Source organism: Lactuca sativa, chromosome 9, assembly GCF_002870075.4.
Source record: "Lactuca sativa cultivar Salinas chromosome 9, Lsat_Salinas_v11, whole genome shotgun sequence".
Classification (NCBI taxonomy): Eukaryota; Viridiplantae; Streptophyta; class Magnoliopsida; order Asterales; family Asteraceae; genus Lactuca; species Lactuca sativa.
This window is the reverse complement of record NC_056631.2, coordinates 39570145-39580886: the sequence shown is the minus strand read 5'-3', so window position 1 is coordinate 39580886 and position 10742 is coordinate 39570145. Positions and strand designations below refer to the sequence as shown.

The 10742-nt window shown below is 28.9% G+C and overlaps 1 pseudogene; it reads left to right on the top strand.

The window, feature by feature from the left end:
- The first annotated feature begins 575 nt into the window (after window positions 1-575).
- Window positions 576-10742, top strand: part of LOC111891637 (F-box protein SKIP2-like) — a 12455-nt pseudogene continuing 2288 nt past the window's right edge.

Here is a 10742-nt window from a genome sequence, read left to right as displayed (position 1 = left end):
GAATATCATCTAGGTCATAGAATCTAATCTCATTTCATTATCAATTGCCATATTCTCAATTTGGGTTTTCTAGGGTTCATGAGGGTTTTCACCCAAATCATCAAGACCATCAAAGGAATGATTGGTTTGAGATTAGAACCATCAAAACCACCCAAAGGGGGTTAGAAATTGAAAACCTAATCATAAAATCCTACTAAACTCGACACTAGGATTTCACCCTCTTCACAACTTCGAATTTTAAAGGTAACAGAGAAGAGTTTTACCTTGCTAGCCTTGATTCCTTCTCTTCTTTGCTTTATTTCCCAATTCTCCTCTTGAATCAAGCCCTAAGTGTCAAGAAACGAAGAATTCACCATTAGATCTCTCTATTCCTTTCAAAATACGTCCAACAAGAATGAGGGAAGTGTGCTTGCATCTTATTTCCTCAAGTTTTCACTTATGGTCCCTCTAGTTTGAGAATTTTGTTAGTTCTTACCATTACTTGCATTTTCCCACTCTAACATGTTATTAGATACATTTTAACCATATACATCCTTATTTTATTTTTAAATTAAAATTTTTAGGATGTTACAAAGATGACTATTCCTTTAAACTGTTTGGGCTTTACATTATCTTCTCGCGTTTATGATACACATTATCTTGAGATGTTAGCACCCGATGGAATTGTTAGAAGATCTCCTAATTTAGACAAAAATTGGAACTTTGTGTTACAGAAACTTTTAAAAGAAGAATTGAAATTCAAGAAGAAGAGTGGGTATTGTGAGAGCAATTTGTAACATTCCGCTCAAATAGATGCAATGACCCTAGACACGATCGATTGGTGGTCAAGTTCAAAAATTCTTGAATTTGTTGAAGTTAAAAAAAGTTCTTTCATAGGCCATTTAGTAGCTCTTCAGCAGAAAGAAACTGGAGCACCTACTATATCGATACTACGAAAAGAAATTGTTTGAATTGTAAAAGGGCGCGTAGGTCAGTGTATATCCATTCAAATATTCGACTACTGTCATGCTTTTCTTAAAAAGTATAAAGAGGGCGCATACAAAAGATTTGATGTGAATCCAAAAATACATATTTGGAACGGAAAGTACAAGATTTGAAGACATGAAGACATGCAATAGGAGAATTTAGAGGAAGGTGATGTAGATAGGAACGAAAAAGTCAGTATTGATTGATTTCAACTTTTTCATATTGTTTTTTACTTTTCTAGTTTTTTGTTATGAAACAATGTTTTCCACTTTATGAATTGAAGTTAACTTAATTATATTGTTTTTTCTTTACTTTTTCATGAATTACATTATATATGTTTTATGTTTTGGATATGGTACATACTTCATACCATGTATAGATTACATGGTATAGCTTTCCATGGACCAAATGTAAGTTATCCTTGTATTGGAATTTAGAGATCAGTGTTCCCGTTTTCGTTCCTTGTGACATTGCTCTCTACACTCAAGTGGAGGGAAAGACTGTCTACACTCTGCATCTTCTGACATCCCCCTTACCTCATTTTGTTAGGGAAAAGGATATTTGATATAACCAAATTGATAAACTCGATTACTTATAACTTAATGCTTAAGGTGTCTGATATTCGAGTAGGGGATCTTCAAACAAAAGAAAACGACTCACAAAACTTTGTCTGCTTTCTTAGAGCCGACACTAGCCCTATTTATAGAATCTCCTAAACTGATAAAAGGAAGCTCTACTCGTAGAAGGAAACCTTAATTGCCTAAGGAAACCAGAATCAACTAGATATATACTAAATAATAAAGATACTAGAATAATTACTAAATTGCCCATGCCTTCTATTTATGTAGATCTGATCCCATTTATCTACTTGGTTCATATCAATATTATAGTTTTATTATTGATGCTACTACGTACTTTAGAATGTTGTAACTTGTAAGTATTTAGATACACTTTGGGAGACTTTTGAACCATTTGGCTTGTTGGATGTGAAAAAAAAAACTGAAATTGACCCATCTTTTAGTCAAATTGGTTGAAGTTGCCACTTTTAGATTCTAGGGTGCTCGGTGTGAAAAAAAATCATCCTTTCTTGACTTTTATATATAATTAAGGTGTTAAATATGATTACAAAAACTATTCCAATACAACATTCATAATATGTTATAACTAGGCGAATGTCCGCGTGTTGCGCAGAAAAACCTATATAGTTGAAGTCTTTACAAATATATGTTTTTTTTAATATAATAATAACGTTGTTGTTAAATTTGATATAATAATTCGTATACTAAATTGATATAATATATTGATTATTTTGAATTATATGATAATATATACATCTATTATAACTGGATAATGTCAATTGTTTGAATGACTTCTACACGCGAGTTACAAATGAACAAAATTAAATATAATATATGGTTTAATATTATTTATAGTTGTTGTTATTGTTGATCAAATTTATTAAATTTATTTGCTTATTGTTTTAATTTTTGTTATTATAATTATTTAAAACATCAAACATTGTTTTTTGATTTTAAAGGTAACAATATAATCATTTATATAGATTTATTTTTAACTATTATTATTATAAGATATTTTAAGCTATTTATTTGAAAGATTTTAACGATTATAATAATATTTAGGAAATTATTTAGTTAAATTGAGATTCCAATTTAGTTTTTGCATTTATCACTACATTTTATCACTTTTAACTATTTACAAAATATTCTTTGGTTTTTTAAGTGGAACTGAAATTTATATTTAAGTTAACACTATAATGTTATATTTAAATTAGCAATTTAAGTATTTTGTCTAAACTGTTCAAAAGTTGTATCTTTAAACTGATAATGGTTTACATACACAACATTTTAAATCTAATAAATTAAGTATAATATGTTAAAAGTTAAAGGCATAACTTTATAAGTAGAAGTAAAAATATTATTTTAAAATTAAAATTTAGTTTATTTGTGATTACACTTTAGGTTTGATATTTATTTAACCCTATTAATCAACTTATAATCATTATTAGAAAGACACTACATTTGATCACTTTTAACTATTTATAAAATATTTTCTGGTTTGTTTAAGTTAAACTAAAATTTATATATAAGCTGACTCTGTAATGTTATGCATAAATTAATAATTTAAATATTTTATACAAATTGCTCCAAAATTGTATCTTTAAAATGATAATGGTTTACATCCAACAATATATTAAAACTAATAAATTAATTATAATATGCTAAAAGTTAACAAACATAACTTTATAAATAGAAGTAAATATATTATTTTAATATTGAAATTTAGTTTATATATGATTACACTTTAGGTTTGATATTTATTTAACCTTATTAAACAACTTGTAATTATTATTTGAAAGAAATTGAAAAGTCATGGGAGTTTCAAATGAATGTGGTGAAAGAAAAAATATATGGGAGTTTCAAATGAATGTGGTTAAAGGAAAAATGCTTCCTTTATAAGTATATAAAGATATAAAGATAAAGATAAAGATAAAGATAAAGATATAGATAAATCAATTTAGGATATTGTAAGCATTTCGATACACTTTGGGCGACTTTTGAGCCATTGATCACTTGTTGGAGGTAGTTATAATGAGAGGTAATATATAACTGAAATTGACCCATGTTTTAGGTAAATGGATTAAAATTGCCACCATTAAATTCTCGGGTACGTAATGAAAATTCTTTGTTGCCCGTCTTTCTTTAATCTTATAAATAGGTGATGTCTTATATATGATTACAAAAACTATGGTAGTATAAGTATAATGTATTAAATAAAAAATGTGTAAACCCTACAGGTTGCAGCTAATGTATACATTGATTGCTTATTTTTTGTTGTTGTTGATTATTATCATGTTGTAGATGGATGATATTTTAGATATTACCATTAACATTTTGATGTTTAAGAAGAGCATATATGATATTTTGATATTTATTAAAGACATATATGATATTTTGATGTTTAAAAATGATATATACGATATTTTAAAATTTTATGAAGAGTAAATATGATATTTTAATGTTTAATAAGGGTATGGTTCATAGTTATGGATGCTCTAATACCAAAACTTTTGAACACCTCTACTTTTTTTCTTTTTGGAACGAAGAGAATTTTATTAAAAACTAGCAAGATGCAAATAAACAAATTCACTTGAATCTCATTTATAAGAAGCACATTTATTTCGTTTAGTTGGGCATAATAGATATTAATGTATAGTCATTGACTCATTTTGAACTACCTTATGTTTATTTAAATATAGTTTTTGTGAGAGTTCTTCTACATGACGGAGTTGTTTCGTCACCTTAGCGGTGTCTCTCTGAAATTTACAACTTCTTCAGGTAAATTTGTTCCCATTTTCTTACATCTATCGGTGAGATTATGATTTTTCCTTAACTAGATGAACAGTTTTTGTTTCAATCATCTTAGATTTTCTATAAAGCTTTCTATGGAATGTATATGGTAATCCAATAAATAGTTAATTTCTAGTTTTTATTGTTTCTTTTACATAGACTGATACACAACTTTGTTTAGTCCAAATTTTTGTATATTTTAATTTTTTCGAAGAATATGTAACTAGATTTGTTTTTAAAAAGGAAATTGGGGAGAAATGTCACTTACCTTAAGTTTTCCTCTTTCACAAATTTTTTACTTGTTTTGAATATGATCTTGGTCTTATTAGCAATTTGAAAAATAAGATGGCGCATATTACGGATTTACCCTTGCATATTTTGGATGTGATATTGGTCGCAATAGCAATGTCAAGTGATGGTGCGAGAGACTTGGCAAGAGTGGGAGCAGTGTAAGTTTTCAGTGTTATTTCTTTTAAGGTCTGTAAGGTTGGATGGAATGGAATGATTCATTACACTTTATAATCATGTTTGGCTGGCATCTTGAAGTGAAATAATTTTTCATATGAATTTTTTGTATTATGTGTAAATATGGTGTATAGCTTAACTCTACTCTTTATCATTTGATTATAATAACTATTTTTTTAATTACAAAACTAATCAACACACAATAAAAGCTCATTAAAACCAAAATAAGACTATAAGTAAATATATATATATATATATATATATATATATATATATATATATATATATAGATATAGATATATATAGATATATATATATATATATATATATATATATATATATATATATATATATATATATATATATATATATATATATATATATATTCCATTTATTTGTAGATTATAAAACTGAAACTTAATGAATTTTTTAATAAATCACGCGCCAGTAAAAATGATATTAATAAAAAAGGGTTGATAATACAATTTTTCATTCCATTCCCAAGGAATGAAAATTAATGAAATGGAAGGACTCGCATTCCCTCAAGAATCGTCCATTCTATTCCATTAGGCAAAAGACTTGTTTTTTTTTTTGTTCCAATGGAAAGAATATTCCATTCCGCTCCTTACTGATTCCATCACATATTCATTCCATTTCTTTTCTGATTCCATCATACCAAACACTACCTTATTGATCTTGATAATGCTAATCGGATTAATTTAATCAAAATGATTTCATTGCAAACTTTTTGCAGATGTAATATGCTTCTGACCGAGACTAGACAACTAGTCGTTTTAAAGGTGGTCAATTTCCAGCGTTTGACTTTTACTGCCATTGATTATATGATGCACCATCATGAAAAGGATCTCCTTTGTATGTCTGCCCGAGCTGGAAATCGTGCTGCCCGGTCCATTGTGGGAAAGGTAACCATTTTGCACAACTTCACAAATTGTTTTCTTTCAGCATTTATAGGCGGCTTAATATGGGCAAGTGGGTGGGTTTGGGTCGAAGGGGTAAATTTTCAAAGCAGGTTGTAAAAGGGGCCCACAAAACTATCTCTTTTTAATTTTATTTTTAGAACTTCATAGCTAAGTAACAACTCTAATTGATATGATTACGAAAAATGAAAAATGCTAGAAATAACAATGCATCGTAAATTTATTTGTGTATTATGCGTTGTATTTTCATTCCTAGTTGTTACACAAATTTACTTCCATTTTTTTTAGAATAAACTACCATTTTAGTCCCCAAAAGTTCTCTCTTTCATTTTTGGTCCCAACAAGGTCTCTTGCCATATTGGTTCCAAAAAGCTAAGAGAATCTCAAATAAGGACCAAAATTGCAAGAGAGCTTATTGGGACCAAATTTGCAAAAAACAGTTGTACTCGGGGACAAAAAAAAATGCATTTTTTATTATCATTAAGGCATTGTAATTTGAAACTTTAACCCTTACAGAAACAAATATAACACATAGTCGGTGTGTGTGTGTGTGGCAGGCTCTCCTAGTTAACGACCCGTGGTTTTGGGGCATGATTTTATTGGACTATCAACGTGCATGTTGCGGGTGCATCAAACCATTTGAAGCACTAGATCATCAAAGTCTTGTGAGAACATTTATTCTCCATGCCACATCAAAAGACATTGCTACAACGTGTCACCAATTACTCAACTATGTGGTGTCGCGTGTTGGATACAATGTGGCACGTGAAAATGGACTTGTTTCTGCCATCTTTAATATGTGTTCTTTTGAGACAAGGAGGCTTGTGTTATGTAATATTGGGATCCATGAGACATTCAGTTCGGTTGACTGTCTTGTGGTTCGGGTACAACCACCTTACGAAGCATCGTATCGTGAAGCTGTGGTTATTGCATTCGACAAACTCTTCACATTGACTTGTGTTTGAGCATCGTATGATGGATGTTGCTTGTTCTTGAAAGATATGATATAATAAAATAAAGCTTTTTAGTACCATGTTTACTAATTACTATCCATATAAAGTTGTAATTGTTTGGTGTTGTAATATATGGTACTATCGGCTTTTGATATATAATAAAAAAAAGTAATCAGCTCTAATAAAATAAACACTAGGGAACTATCGTGTTTTCATATGTTTTTATTATTTGAAGTTGTAATACACATAATTAGATGCTTGGTCACTTGATAAAAAGATATATGCTAGAAAACCTTACATTTGCAGTAAAGATTGAAGCTCCTTTCATTGTAGAATTAAGAAAAGCAAACATAAACTTAGAGACTGCATCGAGTTTAAGACTTGCATCATACCACAAGGGCTGAAACCAAATAATAAATGAGGCCCTCACATAAAAAAAAATTAGTAAACGAGGGCGACAATTTTGTTTTTTTTTTTTTTTAACATGAGGCCATGGGCGGAACACAAACACTATAGCTAGGGAGCCGAAATTAAAGCTTCAAAACAAAACCATATAGACAAAAAATTGATTCAAAATTATGACATCAAAATTCGAAACAAGAAAACTAATAATAAATATTGTTACATCGCACTTCAAAGTGGAACTCATCGATCTTTTGCATTTTTGAAATCTTACACAATTGTTTCTAGACTAATCGTTTCGACAAGCTCCCTTTCAAAGTACAAAATCAGTGAGTCGTTCAAAAACTCATCTTCCATTTTATTACATAAACTTGTTTTAATAAGGTTCATCGCTGAAAATGATCTCTCTTTTGTAGCAGTGGAAACCGGAAAGAGTAAGTATGAGACTAGCTACTCGATAAATAAGATGAAAATTAGCCACTCCTCTTGTCTTTATCAACCATTGATACAACTCCGAAATAGATGTCAATAGTTTATAATTTGCGTGTTTAACGACATCAAACTCATACTGTTGAAGTTGCATATTCAAAAGTAATTTCTCTTGTTCATTGAAATCTTTAGGATAAACTTCTCCACTAACCGGCATACATCACCATTTTGAAAAGTCTCATTAACACTTTTAGGATTTAAAGTTGCAGAAAGTTGAAGCAACTCCATTTAGCTATCATTAAACCAGTGATTCAATTCTATTAATTGACAATTAATGGTTTCGTAAAAGATATCCACTCAGTAATGATGTTCAAGTGTATGATCGCTATGCTCCTTACGAGCTCGAGCCCCTCTGCTAAAGTAGGCAGAAGATAAATCAATCAGGGATATCAATCTCGCAGTCCTGACAAAATGAATTAATAAGAGAGAGCAAACCATCCCATCTTTCATTTTCATTTTTTCCAAAAGTTCTTTGGTGGATGCAACTAACTTCAATGCATTGCAAACATCTTGAGATTGTCTTTGTAAAGCTTGACAAAGTAAATCAGTTATCTCCATTATTTCCTTCACGAGATGCAAAACAAAAAAGAACTCAAATGTAGTAATAATCTCATATGTTGAATCTGCATCCCCTTTGATTGAACCAGTTCCCTCCTTAATAATTTTAAGTAAAACCTCGCAAGTAGGACTAAACACCTTGATTAAACTCGAAATCAATTTGAGGTGAGAACTCCATCTGTATTAGACCTCTACCTGTCTCTAACTCATCAATAGAAATCATATACGCAATTTGCTCAGCTTATGCATATCTTAGTTGGTCAGTACACTTGGAGGAAGCACCGACAACATTAATAACATAAGATAACTTAGTAAAAAATGTTTGCACCGCAACAACTCCTTGTGATGCGGCCATTAATGCTAACTGTAATCGATGAGCAAAACAATGAATATAATAGGCATATGGACTATCTTTTAAAATCAATGCTTGAAAACCCTTGAACCGACCTCGCATATTGTTTGCACCATCATACCCTTGGCCATGAATTGATTTAAAATCAAGATTGTTATATGACAATATTGAATAGATTCCATTCTTAAGAGTTTGTGATGTAGTGTCTGGTAGATGACCTAGTCCAAAAAGACGCTCCACAATAACACCATCTTTATTTACAAATCTCAAAATAATTGACATTTGTTTTTTTTTTAAACTCATCACGTGCTTCATCAACAAGTAAACAAAATTTTCCACCATCAATCTCCTTACAAATCATTTGCTTCACCCTAGTTGACATAAGGTTTAGAATCTCTTTTTGAATTGACGGTGATGTATATAATGCATATTTAGGAGCAGTCTGAAAGAGTTCTTTCATCTCGTTGTTATAAAAGCTAATTGCCTTTAACATTTCATGAAAATTTCCTTTGTTGATGGAATTTGAGCTTTCATCATGACCTTTAAATGGAACTGCGTGAAAGGCACACCAGCGAACTGAAAAAATAATATTCATCAATCTGAGACTATTATTCTTACGATCTTCATCTGTAAACTTTTCAAACACATTTCGTATATCTTGTGCGTCATTCAAAAAATCATCATATATTTTTGTGCAATTTTGTGAAAAGATGTACACTTACTCCCCATATGATTCAAAAAGACACATTTTATCCTACTCACTTTCTTCCAATTCTGAAAACCATCTATAGTAAATGCTCGTTGGCCGTATTGTCCCATTCCAGAAGGTTTGTTAAATATAAAACATGGGAAACAAAATGCAGTATCTCAACTCTTTGACTATTCAAGCCAAGGAAATAACTTAAACAAAGAAACTTGAAAGTTGCGTTTATGGGTTTCTAAGATTTACCGGAAGTTTCGGTTGAAAGGGACCAAGATTTATATATGCTCGGCGGATGCAATCTCGTTGATTAATTGGATTATCATAAATTTGCATACGCAAACCGGGATCTCGTTCGACTGTATTAAGATAAATTTCATTTGCTTCAAGTTGAACTTTTTTGGATGAGTTTTCCGCAACAGGAATACTAGATGTTGGGTTTACCGCAACAGTAATACTAGACGGTAGAGTATTTTCATCTAAAACAATCTCTGATTGATTTTCAGGATATTGAAAAGAATTGACACGTTTCTTACCCGTCAATAGTTGATTGTTTTTTTATGTTGATATGAAATACATAAATAATTAATAAATAAATGAAAATATCATACCAAAATAAAATAACAACTAACAAATATATTATATCAAACAATTATGTTTTTATAAGAATATAAGTTACTGCTTTTCTTTATTATATTAGAACCTAAATAAACAATATACTATGGTTTTAATTAGTTTCAATTACACTCATATACAAGCATAATCGTTCATAGTTTACATATTTGCATACCACATTACCACAAGTTTTAAAAACAATAAATAATATTAATATAAGATTGTGAAGAGTCTATTTCTTCACAGAAATGGAATGCGCTATTTTATATATATATATATATATATATATATATATATATATATATATATATATATATATATATATATATATATATATATATATATATATATATATATTCAGGTTCATTTGAGACCATACTAATTTTGTGAGATCATAAAACCAAATCTAAAAATAATTTTAAAATGCAAAATAAAAGAAAAAATCCAAAAATTCTTTTTTTAATTATTATTTTTGGAACTTTAAATACCTAAAAAAATAAAATAAATAAATAAAAATATAAAAAAATAATTAAAAAATTATCTTTTTTTTAAATACGTGAAATATTCTTAATAGAATATTACAGTTTAAATATTCAAATATATTTTTAGAATGTTAGAATATTATAATAGAATTCTCAGATATGTAGAATATTCTATTATTCTATTAGAATATGTAAAAAATATATTTTTTTTATTTTTTTGGGATTTTTTTTTTTTTTTGGAAAATATAAACTCCGAAAATAATATTTGAAAAAAAATTTTCGAAAATTTTCAATTATTTTGCATTTTAAAAATGTTTTTTGTTTTATCTACTAAATGAACGGTTAAAATTACGTCTCACGGTTTCACAAAATTAGACAGTCTCACATGAACCTAACCCTATATATATATATATATATATATATATATATATATATATATATATATATATATATA